Source organism: Sebastes fasciatus, chromosome 13 (assembly GCF_043250625.1).
Source record: "Sebastes fasciatus isolate fSebFas1 chromosome 13, fSebFas1.pri, whole genome shotgun sequence".
NCBI classification, from domain to species: domain Eukaryota; kingdom Metazoa; phylum Chordata; class Actinopteri; order Perciformes; family Sebastidae; genus Sebastes; species Sebastes fasciatus.
The window spans coordinates 19,461,424-19,474,995 of NC_133807.1; the positions used below are offsets into that span (position 1 = coordinate 19,461,424).

At 40.0% G+C, this 13,572-nt stretch overlaps 1 protein-coding gene across 6 annotated transcripts in view; it reads right to left on the reverse strand.

The window, feature by feature from the left end:
• Positions 1–13,572, reverse strand: part of mrtfbb (myocardin related transcription factor Bb) — a 100,202-nt gene that overhangs the window by 84,356 nt on the left and 2,274 nt on the right. The gene's annotated exons all lie outside the window — the stretch shown is intronic.

Genomic DNA, 13,572 nt, shown 5'->3' on the forward strand with positions numbered 1-13,572 from the left:
AGGTCTAATACAGTTCACTATGATGGCTATCAGTACTTTGTATCACTGTTGGCTCATTATCAGAATATGCATCTGATTAAGTAATTGTTCTAATGAATGTTGTTATGCGTCTTATGTACAAAACAAGGTTACTTTGGTTCAAGATGCCCTGTTAAATATATTCACAACCTCTGTATTCGACAGTTCACACCCTCCATGCAGTTAATGGGAAATTACTGAGCATTTTAAATGTTTTCCATACATTGTTTGTGCAGTAAAATATAATCAACATGTTGCCAGCATCCTGCAGAAACCTTGAATCTCTAAAACGCCGCTTTTGTTGTATTGAATTATATGAAATTAGAGTTAAAACCAGTGATTCAGTTTCATTGTGGTACTTTGAAATAGTTTCGGTCCAAGGTTCATGAAACATTTTCTAAATGTGGAAAACCTCCATGACTGCCTTTTACGGTGATTCAAGTTTTCTGCAAGATGCACGCAAACAATGTCATCTTATTTTCATGTATCCAAGTGTAGCACACCTTCTACAAAGAAAATAGACATTGGCAATGAGCATCTGTAGCACAATGTTAGTGAGCTCCATTTACCATCACAGCTGACAGATAAACTATGTCAGTAAAGCTACTATAGCTTTTAGCATTTTGTAATTGGTTTGTTCAACTGACTTACCTCTTTTTTTTTTAACTAAAATGAAAAAGATACATTTGGCTGATAGAGTCTAGTAAGCCAGCAGCAAAAAAAAAAGAAAAGAAAGAAGACGCATCACAAAAACAGAAACTAATTTCTACAGAGGTAATTTGTCTGTAGCAATTTTGGTGCTTAATAAAATTTGTTATTGTTTTTTTTTTTTTTTTCTTCCTTTTTAAATTCTGATTCGAGCTGGCTCTATTGGCAGCCCCCTCAACACCACAGCAGATGGTATCATAATAACATGGAAGAGCACTTGAGTGCTGCCAAAGGACCTCTTCTGTATAATATACTACAGTTTATGGGACTTTCTGTTTTAGTGAGCTCCATCTGTAAAAAGTGAAGTGTCATTATACTGTCTACATTAAAATTATTTTTAATAGCTCTGTGTTTTCTCCAGTCTTTATTTGTTCTTGATAGTTATGATTCTATAACTTGACCTGGTTGATTTGATTTTTTGTTGTTGGAAACCTGAAGATTAATTTCAGATGCAGCTCAGCACTGTGTGTCAAATTGTTCTAGTCATAAATCAGAAATAAGCATGAATGAATTGATCAAAATTATGAATAATCCCTCCAAAATACCACATTAAGACACTAAGACCTTGAGGAACACCATAGAAAAAGCCATGATGTGATTTGGTTTCAAAACCTTTTGACATTTGGAGATTTCTCTAAGAATTGCATTTTTTGGCGATTGGATGGCGAGCACTTCTGTTCAGGAAACTGCTAAGAAACCCCCTTATTGTCAATCTACCTAGGGAAGCCATCCATCCTCTGAATGCCCAAGGTCCTTAGTTTGTGGCTGTAAAGTGTCATGAGGCTGTGATTATCCTAGAGGTCACCACAGGTCATTTTACACAGTGAGGTCACAAAAAATGGTCTCAGTACAACGAAATGGTCTACTATGGGAACTAAAATCATCACACATGATTACAGTTGGGCTCATTGGATCCACATGAGTCTCAGCTTTACAGTGATACCCAATTTATGCAATTCCAAGACTGTTTATGGACCCCAGTATGCAGAAATATTCAAATATACCATTTTAGAATAGGCGAAAAAAACACATTTATGAAGCTTATGCGAAAGTTCTGACAGGAAGACCCTCTTTACACTCTCTAACTCATTCATTCACAACCTTTCTGTCTCTCTCTCTTTACTGGCTCCTACTCTATGTAGCTGACGTGTGTCGCCTCACTGTTTTGACTGCTCGTTTGATGGACGTTCATGTCTATGTAGAGCGAGCAACAGGACGCTGACTTTCGTTGACTTAACGGCCTCGGGTGTCACTGTTAACAATATTTCTGATTCTTCTATAGAGTCCCTTTAACAATATCAGGCTACAACCTCACATTCACATGCATTCAGTTCAAGCACAGGGAGCTACACACATTGATTTCCTCGTTGAAGCTTTATACAGATGTACCACTGAGAGGCTTTTCTTGAAGTTGCTGGCGCTCCCGTGTGAATCGTTCAATAGATGCTTATCTGTCAAGGCCTGGATAAATATAGGAGCTGAATCGATTCAGGCAAGTGCTAATGCCTCGCGGAGTTAGTCAAACTCCATGGACAGTGAGGTTTGTCTCTCATGGATAAGAGATTAAATAAAAGCATTAGAACAGCAGTAGAATAGCACAAAGTAGAATAAGTTAACCAATATATGTTTAGAACAATACAGATATTGACTGAAGGGCGTTTTTGGATCACTTTGCTTTTCACTTTACTTTTGCACTTGTTGGAGAATTCATTCCATGTCGGACTTGTTACTGCAGATTACTCCTGTTTACAGCCGTGCTTTCTATCAGAACTTCACTTTTAACAAGCCTCTGGGAGCACAGTCATTTTCTTGAAAACGCCAGGAGACATTCTTGTTAATTAGCAAATGATGTTTCCTACCACCAGGGTGGTTCCCTCTGGAAATTAAATTGGCACAATAACCTAATTCAGTCAGACAGAGGGGCACAGCCATAGTCCTGGTGTGTGAAAAATCATGATCCTACAGCAAGGACATACAAAAAAGCTGTGTGATTTTTCAAACATGAAATAATACAGGATTGTACTCTCCACATGAACAAACCGCCAATCCATGAGGGAAAAACAAATGCACTGGAGTAAAAAATTAAGTGTGCCACAGGTTTTAATTCAGAGAGTCTTCTGGGGGAGGACAACTTCATGGCAGCTCATGCTCATTGCCACCACATGCATTTATCACTTTCTTTGCATAAAGGTTTCTAAAATGTGTTGGGAAAGATTTCTTTCTGAGAAGCACAAGAGTACAACTTTACATAAGGACTTTGTCTATAACCCCAGGATCCTTAGGACGTCTCTTCACAATACAGCTATGGTTCCCCAGTGGCTTTCTCTCCCCGGCCCAAACATGGTTTATCTTCATTGTGGTGTACACATGAAAGATGAACGTTCTGCTTTATTCACTGAAGATCCAGTATGTATACATTTGGCATCTCATGGATTTACAAAGATAAACAGCAATCTACATACACCGATCAGCCATAACATTAAGGTCAATAACATTGACTATCTTGTTACAATGGCACCTGGCAGTGGGGGGGATATATTAGACGGCAAGTGAACATTTTGAACTTTGTGTTGGAAGCAGAAAAAATGGGCAAGCGTCAGGATGTGAGCGACTTTGACAAGGGCCAAATTGTGATGGCTAGACGACTGGGTCAGAGCATCTCCAGAACTGCAGCTCTTGTGGGATGTTCCCGGTCTGCAGTGGTCAGGACCTACCAAAAGTGGTCCAAGGAAGGAAAACCGGTGAACCGGCGACAGGGTCAGACCCGAGGCTCATTGATGCCCGTGGGAAGCGAAGGCTGGCCCGTGTTGTCCGATCCAAAAGAAGAGCTACTGGAGCTCAAATTGCTGAAAAAGTTCATGCTGGTTCCGATAGAAAGGTGTCAGAACACACAGTGCATCTCAGTTTGTTGCGTATGGGGCTGCGTAGCTGCAGACCGGTCAGGGTGTCCATGCTGTCCTAATGTTATGGCTGATCGATGTAAATCCTCAAGATAAACCTAATTTAGTCCTAATTCAAACAAGAGTTTGGGATGATAAAGGACCTGATCAGACAGAGCATGTTTTAGCAGTCGGGGGCGGCTTTTTGTTAATTGATATCAGTGAGAGTTAAGTGTTTTGCGCTGCTTTTGCATTGTTGAGCGCCTCATGTTTTTCAGCTCTATGTGCCTCGCGTTTTTTGCAGGAGCACGCTGAACGCCTCAAGCTGAAATGATTTAAACTCGGGGCGGAAAAAGCACCATTAGGGGTTTTTTTTGTCATTGTGGTGACTTTTGTTGGATAGCTGGAGCTATATGACTTTACCAACCATAGTTACCATGATCTGAACATAAAACAGGCAAATTAGTAAGGCTGCACAATTAATCGAAACTTTATCGAAATTACAACATGGCCTATGGCAATTTTCAAATCGCAGGAGGCGCAATGTTTGTTAAAAGGTGAATTGTGTGTCAAAATACCATTTTAAATGAAATATTGTGGTGACCGTTTTAGAAAAATATATTTTTTTAAATCATATTTGCTCCATTTCTACCCACTGCAGCTTTAAGTACAGTAAATATCAGATACTTTAAGACTTTTACTCAAGTAATATTCTAATAGGTGAAAATCATTTTCTGGTTAGATATCTGTACTTTTACTTAAGTGTGGTTTTCAGATACTTCATCCACCACTGGTTATCAAGTTATCAGCTCCTGTGTGCCATGAAGCCCTTTCAGACACATTAAGCAGTGAATTCCAGCATCCTAGAACCATCCTCCTTTCTCAGCAACGACCCCACCAATGCTCATCAACACCACGCACACACACTAGACTGAGACTGCAACCCTCGTCTGCAACATCATATCCAGTAATTTCCAACCTTACCATCAATCTCACTACCAACAGGCTAATAGAATAGCTGACTCTGCTGGTTTGAAACAGAACCATTTAGAGGCTCATGGTGGATTCATTTGCAAACAAATGACTTAATTATATGCAATTACACCGTGAAATATGTATCGTGTACGACAAGTCATCTCTGCTACAGCTACCAACAAGGATGCAATCCCGGAGGTGTAACAAATGTATAATATTATGCAATTAAATTACTTCAGTTGATTTAACTCCAGAATTGACAAGCAGTTTTACATTTCTTTCAAGCATTCACTCAAACAAACAAGTGTTTTTTCATGACTGCAATACAAATATGAGCCCAGTGCGGAGCTTTGAATGACAAACTGTCTAGATTTCTTAATCCCTGACATGAAAAACTGGACTGTGTGACAGGATGCAGTTCATGCTACAGAGGCGTTCATCATAAACTGCTGCCTATTTACAAGACAAGTAATAACTTCCGCACTAAATTTGAGTTATTATCTGAGATAATGAGGGACGTATCAGCATCTTACTGGAAGTTGTGTAGCTTCAAGACACCTGCGAGTGCAGATATGATGCTTTTCAGTTAGATGTGCCTAGAAAGTATAACATATGTCACATTTTGATTTAGTATTTATCTGTGAGCTCAGATTCAGCTTCCACAGCTTCATGATTGAGTTATTTGGCACTGGATATGATTTCTCTTCTTCCTCTGTTGCTGTCTGAGAGTCGGCGAGAGATTAAGACAAAGAAAGGAGGTCTAATGTCTGTGTTTTAATGCACTCCCCCACTTGTAACTAGCAATAAAATGAGCAAATACTCTAATCTACAAACACTGTCTTATGCTGGTGTAGACTTTCTAATGAAAAAGGAGAAAAAAAATGAAATAATACAAAACTAAAATCTACAGGGAACTATGATCATTTTGAAAGCAGAGAAGACATCAATGGTCATAATTTCCACTGTACTGCAGTCAAGCGAGATTGTTAATAAGGGAGCAATTCCCTTCACACAAATAGACACCAGCAGGGCCAGAATAGGCTGTCAATGCTCCAAATTAATCCATTCTCCAAGCCAGTGCACAGTAACATAGCCCAGATCAGTGTGCCGCTACAAAAGCAAGCGAAGCAGCTCGGAGCAAAATCTGAGAGTTTCTGAAAGGAGGCACACAGAGATTAGGAATGAGCAGCTCCTCAGAGAGATGCCTCCGCAGCAGACGAAGACACTAGAAGTCTTTCCTCCTGCTCGAGGCAGGAAGAAAGGTCATGTTATTTTAGGATAGGAGCTGTTTTCTCGGGTTAAAAGTCTGCGATACTCTGATTACCCTCACAGAATCAACGCTGCAACACTCTCACTTTATAGAGTTTGCAACAACTTTGGGCTGACATATTTTTTTACCACATTAAGGGGGGACATCTCAGGTGAATGAAAGTTCCCCAGTTGATTACTTACATTAAGACAATTATTTTTTTGTATTACAAGTTTTCTTAAAATGTATTTTTAATAGGGATGTCAAAGTTAACGTGATAATAATGTGTTAACTTAAATTTGTTTTAACGCCACTAATTTCTACGACGCATTAATCAATCTTTCGGAGGTTGTAGTGGGCTCAGTTTTAAAGCTAGAGTGAAGACACGAGCATCAATTGAAACTAGAAAACCCAGGAATTGCTACCAACCATGTCATATTAGCTTGTTGCGAAGGAGGCTAAATAACGCTCCAAACGTAGGCTAAACTTTTGGCGAGGAAAAACTGTCATGGCCATTTTCAAAGTGGTCCCTTGACCTCTGACCTGAAGATATGTGAATGAAAATGGGTTCTATGGGTCCCATGCGTGCTCGCATATGTGCGCTCGCGTGTGGCTACGCTGTTCAGACAAGACTCCAACACAAACTACACTGAAGCACCAAAACCGCAAAGTTATATCTAGTGAAGCCTGTCTTGCAAAACAGGGTTTGGCTGCGGTCGGAGTACGCAGGGGAGACCATAGCTTTGGTCTCCAGGGCCGGAGTCTCTGCTCCTCTGCTTGCCTGCCTTCACTCAGCTTGCTCCACCTCATGTGCATGCGCGCACACTACACACTGCGGTCGGGAGGCTGAAGCAGGAAAAGCCAACACTAGGATCAGCAGTGATTCATGGAGAGACCTTCGTCTGGTCAGCTAACATTACTGCCAAGCAGGTGAAATATAGAGTGATATTGTGGTTTTAGCTGACGTGTATCGCCTCACTGTGTTGAGCGATGCTCGTTCATGCCTATTTAGAGCGAGCAAGCGCGAGCCCGACGCTGACTTTCATTGACTTAATGGCCACAGGTGTCGCTGTTAACAAGCATTTCTGATTCTTACAAACAGTCCCTTTAATACGACGAGCATTATTCAATCCAACCACCAATCTGTGGTCATTGTATTCCTTCAAACTGAGGTTTTGGTTTAACCTACACTATTTCGTGCTCCATTTGTGAGGAGATCACACTGATGCCTCTCAAACAGAGATGACATCAACAGAAAGAAAGATTTGCGGCCCACAGGGAATTCTCTGCTCCGACTTCAAGGATGGTTTGAAGAAAAACAGCGCTGCCTAGGAGGAAGGAATCCTTAACAGAGTGTCTCTGTTTGTTTGTGTGCATGTTTTTGTTACGGAAAGACGAGACTAGCTTCAGTGTCAAAGTGCAAATATCAATTTCAAGTTTTTGTCTAAACAAATCGTGTATCACATCAGAGCACATTATGCACCTATCTCCTGCCCCTCCCATCTCAACAGTATCGCTCTTTGCTTTGCTTTGCACACAATGTAAAATGCAGTGGAGAGGTCAACACGACAGAGGCTGCTGGCTTTCTTGTTTAGAGCATTTGAACTAATGCCTCAAATGTATGTGGTGAGGTATATTTATGCTAAAAGGTCACATGTAAGATTTACAAGCTGAATGCTTTGCAAGAGAAACCATTTTCACAACCATTGGATATTTTGATGAGATGGTAAGGCCCCTATCTTACTTAGTAATGACATTGCATTAGTGTTTCAAATCCTTATTAAACAGATCCGCCAGGCTGCAATTTTGCCAGGTGGGTCATGAGTCTATAGTGACCATTTTATTTCCCAAATCTCTTCTCCAATGTGGCTTTGGGTCGCACCATCACACATCAGCAGACGTGATTAAGTTTTCAATTAAATTGTCAGTACATCTAGCTAACATTATAACACAAGTGTCCATCAGTAAGTTCCTCAGAGGCTAGCTCAACAGCTGGAGCTTGAAAAGACCTCAGATGACTCAGATACACTGTGAAGAGCAGCGCTCTTAGTTTGACCATAGTTAATGAAGAAGTGTCACAGAGAGGTTGAGTGATGGCAGAGAGCGAGCTGATGAAATGGAAAACCAGGTTTGGTTTAATAAAGCAAAGACATTTTCGAATAAGAACCTTTTGGGGCACGAGAAAATTTAAATGGATCCAAAATTATCCTAAAAATCTCTGTGGCTGGAAACAATACCTGTTTTATTGTAGTCATATGGTTTATTTTTTGTCTTATTGCTACTTTCTGTTCTGTGCAAACTTTTGGTTTCATCATTATCAGTACAAACAGGCAAACTGACAGATACAGATTCCTGGATGGACTAAAAGAATAGTCATATAATGCATTAATTAATTCTCCCTTCATTATCTTGCCGGTGTCTTTTTCCTATTCATTGAATGATGACAGTCATTAAAGTTACAGACATGGCTTGTAATTTCTCCGTCTCTTTGTCCTTTCAGACTGGCTACACCTCTTTATCTCATTTCTTTCTTTCACATCCATTTCATGAGTGGCCTCTCACTTTCGCTTTGCCAGCCTCTCAAAAGCCCTCTGAGAACAGGTTTAGTCACACACCAGTACAAAGACTCCAAAAAGGCATTCATGAAACCTGCCGATTCAAATCCAGTAATCAATCTAGCTAACTCATATTGAGTTACACTCGGGGTGTCGAAACCTTAACTTATATGGCCGGTTATTTTAAGATTAAAATGATATTTGTCCAACTGACTATATTAAAATTAAAGCAGTTCTTATTGTGAATGCTAGGTGTGACTATCACAATATGGACACACTGCTTTTTCTATGCCAAAGAGGCTTTGGAAGTCACAGACACTTGACATAGCAGCATTATCAAGAAAGCGAAAAACAGATAGTGAATACAGGAAATACCATGCACACATAAAGGAAAAATGACTACTTAGATCAAGGGGAAGTGTGTGTTTGATTTGCTAAAAATCAATTGCTGTGATAAAAGAATATAACGACATTTGGAAACAAAACACAAGTCTTTTTTTTCCGGGTTAATCACACTCAGTAAAATGCAACAAGGGCTAACTACGAGGTGGCTCAACTTATAGCCCAGTGTGGAAAACCTTTTGCAGAGGGTGACATTATAAAGGAGTGTCTCACTAAAGTAGTCACTGTAATCTGCCCAGACAAGCAGCAAGTATTGAACAATGTCAGTCTGGCAAAGAACACAGTTGCACGACGAATCACAGATCTGAAGGATCACATTTCAGATTGCAAAGCATGTGCACTGACTTATTGTCTTTTCAGCTGTGAGTGATGAAAGCATCGACACTGGTGAGTGAAGTTAAGTAGTGATAAATTCATCCACTACTTACTACAGATTACTATAGATTCTAGTTTTCAGCACAAAATGCTTCACACTCACTCATTAAGATAGTCTCTTAAAGGTGCTAAATTCCAAAGTCAGAGCATATCTATGATTGAGGGATTGCCTTTAGACGACTCAACATGGCGACGGTTGGGCCAGTGGCTAGCAGCTAATGGTGCTAAAAGCACGAACAGTGCCAACAAGGGCAACAGTGCTGACAGAGCTAACAGTGTTAACCTGGGGGGGAACCGGAGGGTGGGCGTTACCCTTCCACGACGACGTCGTGGGTCGATACGGCGTTAGCTGAAACCGCCGTATGAGAGCAGTGCAGAGTGTTGGCAATTAGCCACACAAACGGGGGGTTATGCACGTGTGGCCAGACCGGCTACATAAACACAGCACAAAGAAGCTCGGATTACAACACACAGAGAGGGAGAGCGATTTCATTCTCTGCTCAGGTAGACATTACTCCTCTATAACTTTACATTGCAAATAGCTGTTTGATGCGACATTAATGCTCTTAAATTTCTAATTTAGTGACTTCAAATTAAAAGGCTCATGACCCGGGACTATATACTCTAGTGGCTCCTGGCATGATAAGTTTGGACACCCCTGATTTACAAATTTAGGACACACCTATGATACACCAAGGGTAAATGTATTTTAAAAATACAATTCAATAATTGCTGGTAAGACTGCTTAGTAAATACATAGTCTGCATCATTAGGTTAATATTATGTAATATATTCTAGTTGAAAGAGAAGAATCTTTTAATCTGTTACTACAACATTTCTGTCATCAAAACCGTTAAATCTCTTTCTAAGTGATAAAACACAACACAAGCTTGTTACTGCATGCGACTAAAATATGTAGAGAAAACAATATCCCTGCACTCACAGAGAGAAGCCACTTTCAGTAAAGCACTCTCAGTCAGGAGGGCAACATAACTGTGAAGATTACAGCCCAAATAAAAATGAGATTGGGTAAAGCAGCCTTAAATTTCTCCAGAGGAATACCATCACAGTTGGCAGTATTCAAACAGCAAAAATAGGACCCATGTTGTCAGCCAAAATGAGCTCTTCTGCAGTGAAACTACTGTTGGACTAGTTAATAATTCATTTATCCATCGTCTATGGCGAATTCTGATTGGGGAGCAACCTGATTTGAGGAAAAGTAAATCTGACAAAGTGCGTTGTTAAGGCCCTTCTAACAACGTGAACATCCTCCTTCAGCTTTCAGAAGCTTTTTAAAGCTTTCATTCACTCACTAGGACTCGTAAAACTGTCTTTGTTTGGGAAGCTGTAGTAGAAACATCTGTGGCTTTGTTCAGCTGCTGAGGCTCAGTTATGAAAGATTGAAATAATGCTGAAGGGGGAGGACAATCTTACTGAATACAATGGCCTGTGTTGTGGTTTGTGAAGTCTCTTCATGAGTTATGAGAAAAAAAAGTTCATCACCAAACAAGGAGTCTAGGACTTTGGAATAAAACCTTGTCAAAGTGATATCTGTGTGCTATAATTCCAGTCTAAGAAAAGGAACTATCAAAATGATTCCCCTCATCCCAAAGGCACAACGTTATTTTCTATTATTGACCTACAGTTCTATCCACATTTATTCACTCTACTGCCCTAAATGTGGAGCAGGAGCACTGGGCTACAGGTTGATAACACTCAAAACCACTTTCATCACCTTGCAGTGACACACATTTCTTACCTGCAAATGGGTCATTTTAGAATAAAGCCTTTTGAGGAATTGGATTTTAACGACCTGCAACAAGAACTAAGTCATTTGCATGATGTTTAACAGGTTCTCTGTGCTTTATGAGTAGGATTTGCATGTTAAACTTAAATGATTCCTCTGCAGACATAAAAGAGGATCAATAGCTTTCAATGGGCTACAGAAAAACATGCTGCTCAAACGTGTGATGCCCTTGATAGTCAGTGTGCTTCTCTATAAAAAAAAAACAGTTCAGTGTGGATGAAATGGATAGGGGGCGGAAATGACCTGGATAAAGTTAGGCAAGAAACTGACATGGAGTGGCAATGTGTATGTGTGATGAATGCACTTATTCTTCACCAAAGAAATGTGGTTAACAACTACTGTTTACAACACAATGCACAAAATTAGCAAAATTATTTTACTATCTGCATATGGACCTCAAGATCAAAACTTTTGCAAGTGGAAATATAAAGCCAGTCACCCTTGAAGTAACTAAGTATACAGAAGAAGCTGTCACCAGTTACTCTGTAAGGAGGAGAATGCCGTTGGATAACATGCCTATAGCATGCTGCTTGCTTTGTGGATCATAAAACCAAAATGAGCGGTGACACAGACACAGACACTAATCAACAGAAAAAACATAAGGAATTTCCACAACAAAAGTACAAAATGTACCAACCAGGATCTGGCCTCATGTGGCTCACACATCTAACAGACATTCAAAAGGCCATAAGGAATAGGACAAATAACTATTTCTTTGTCATATCAATTAGAGGTCAGCCAAATCGAATAATTGGCGCCGATAAGACGTCTGACAAACTATCGTTATAGGCGGAACTGGGTGGAGGCTGAGCTCTCAGTCACTCAGGGACATACATCACCGTTTTGTATGGAGGCTCCAAACATGAAGTCAATGTGTACCCGAGATATATTTGAATGAAAGTTAACTTTATATAAGACAGCTTTATTCATAAATTATGAGCATGATAAAGTTGTTTGTTATGATATGACATTATTAATGCATTAGACTGAAGATAACTGCTGCTCTGCCGAAAGTATGCTGTCTCTGTTTAGCATGCAAGCATGATCATTATAATTTGGCTAGACGTAAGTGCAAGCCTAGCACAACTATATGGGCCGTACAGTATCTGAGCATTTGAGGGAGAGAAAATAACTGTGTGCATGTGAACATCTAATATCAGCTTTTTCCTGCTCCAAACTATCGTTATTATATCGGCCCTTTAAAAGTCCACTATCAGTCGATCTTTAATATCAACGTCTTTGCAGAAACTAGTATCGCCAAAGAGAGGCAACGTGATACATCTTTTCAAAACTATGCTCCCACTAGAGGGATTTCCCAGCCCAGAGTGAATTATAAAAACTAAAATCTCAGCTAGTTGCAGAACAGTCCATTTTTGTAGCAGATGAATAAAGACATGTTTTCAATGCTGCCCACTCACTGTTTGGGGATTGCAAGAAACAGACTGAAATCCTGGCTACTGTCAAGGATACTCAGTTATTCAGAAAACAAGTGACACAGAAATGCAAAGTAATGTCAGAATATCTGAAGGATAATGCCATGTGTGTTTCTTACTCCAGTTTGATGAGTCCACTAGATGTGGCTTGGTTTTTTTTTTTTTACTTTTCATATTTTTTTTCCAGTGGTTATGTTTTTCCATCAGAATGTATGAGGACATGAATACAAAAGAGACACAGCTAACACTTTTTCCATTGAAAAGGGATAAAGAAAACTATCAGTTTTTTTTTGAAGGTTGTCAAAAAGAAGATTAAGCTCAAGTCTGACAAGAAGTCTTGAAAGGCAGCTATTACACTCTCATTTGGAGAACTGATGTGGAGCGCAAAAAACATGCTGGTCCACGCTCATGTGCAGTAGCCGAGTAAATGCTCAGTTTCGGTGCGATTTAGGGAGCGATTTCCTGATATCAAAGAGTGTCTCAAGATTTCTACACAAACAGAATATGCAGAGCTAGAAGACAAGCAGACGCTCCTGGATTTAGTGTTCATTACACCAATCTCGGAACCCAACAACATCCGGGTCAAGACTTCCTTTTCCGTGCGCTGCTCATTGTTTACAGTCGGACCGGATTGTTTCACAAGTAGCCAGTTTACAAGCTCATTTTAAACCAATAAAAAGCTGAAATCACTGTCAGACGATAGACCTTGGGTTCAGAGACTGCATTTCGGCTCATGCGTTCTGCATCTTTTGCTTTCCACAAGGACTGTTTTACCTGCATTCAACCAAAGCCTGCTTGAACGTAATTGGTCAATACTACTTACGACTACAACAAACGGAAACCAGAACGCTTCCGATACCAAAATCTTGTCCCGTTGCCTACAGGTTCTTCATGTGAACGCAGAATCTGTTTATAGAGATCAATTACAAACTATGCAGAATGAGAGTATTTATTTAAAAAAAAAAAAAAAAAAGAATATAGACAAGATCATTTCTGTGGCTGAGTGCAACCTGAGCTGCAACTGCTGTCAACTAAGCTACAACACCAGGATTTGCTCTATTTTCAAACCATGCATTCAAAACTTCAGCATCACGGCAAAGAAGCAGGGGAGCTTGACACCTCACATTACACAATGCAAATTCATAATATGTCATCAGACTTTGACAGAAGC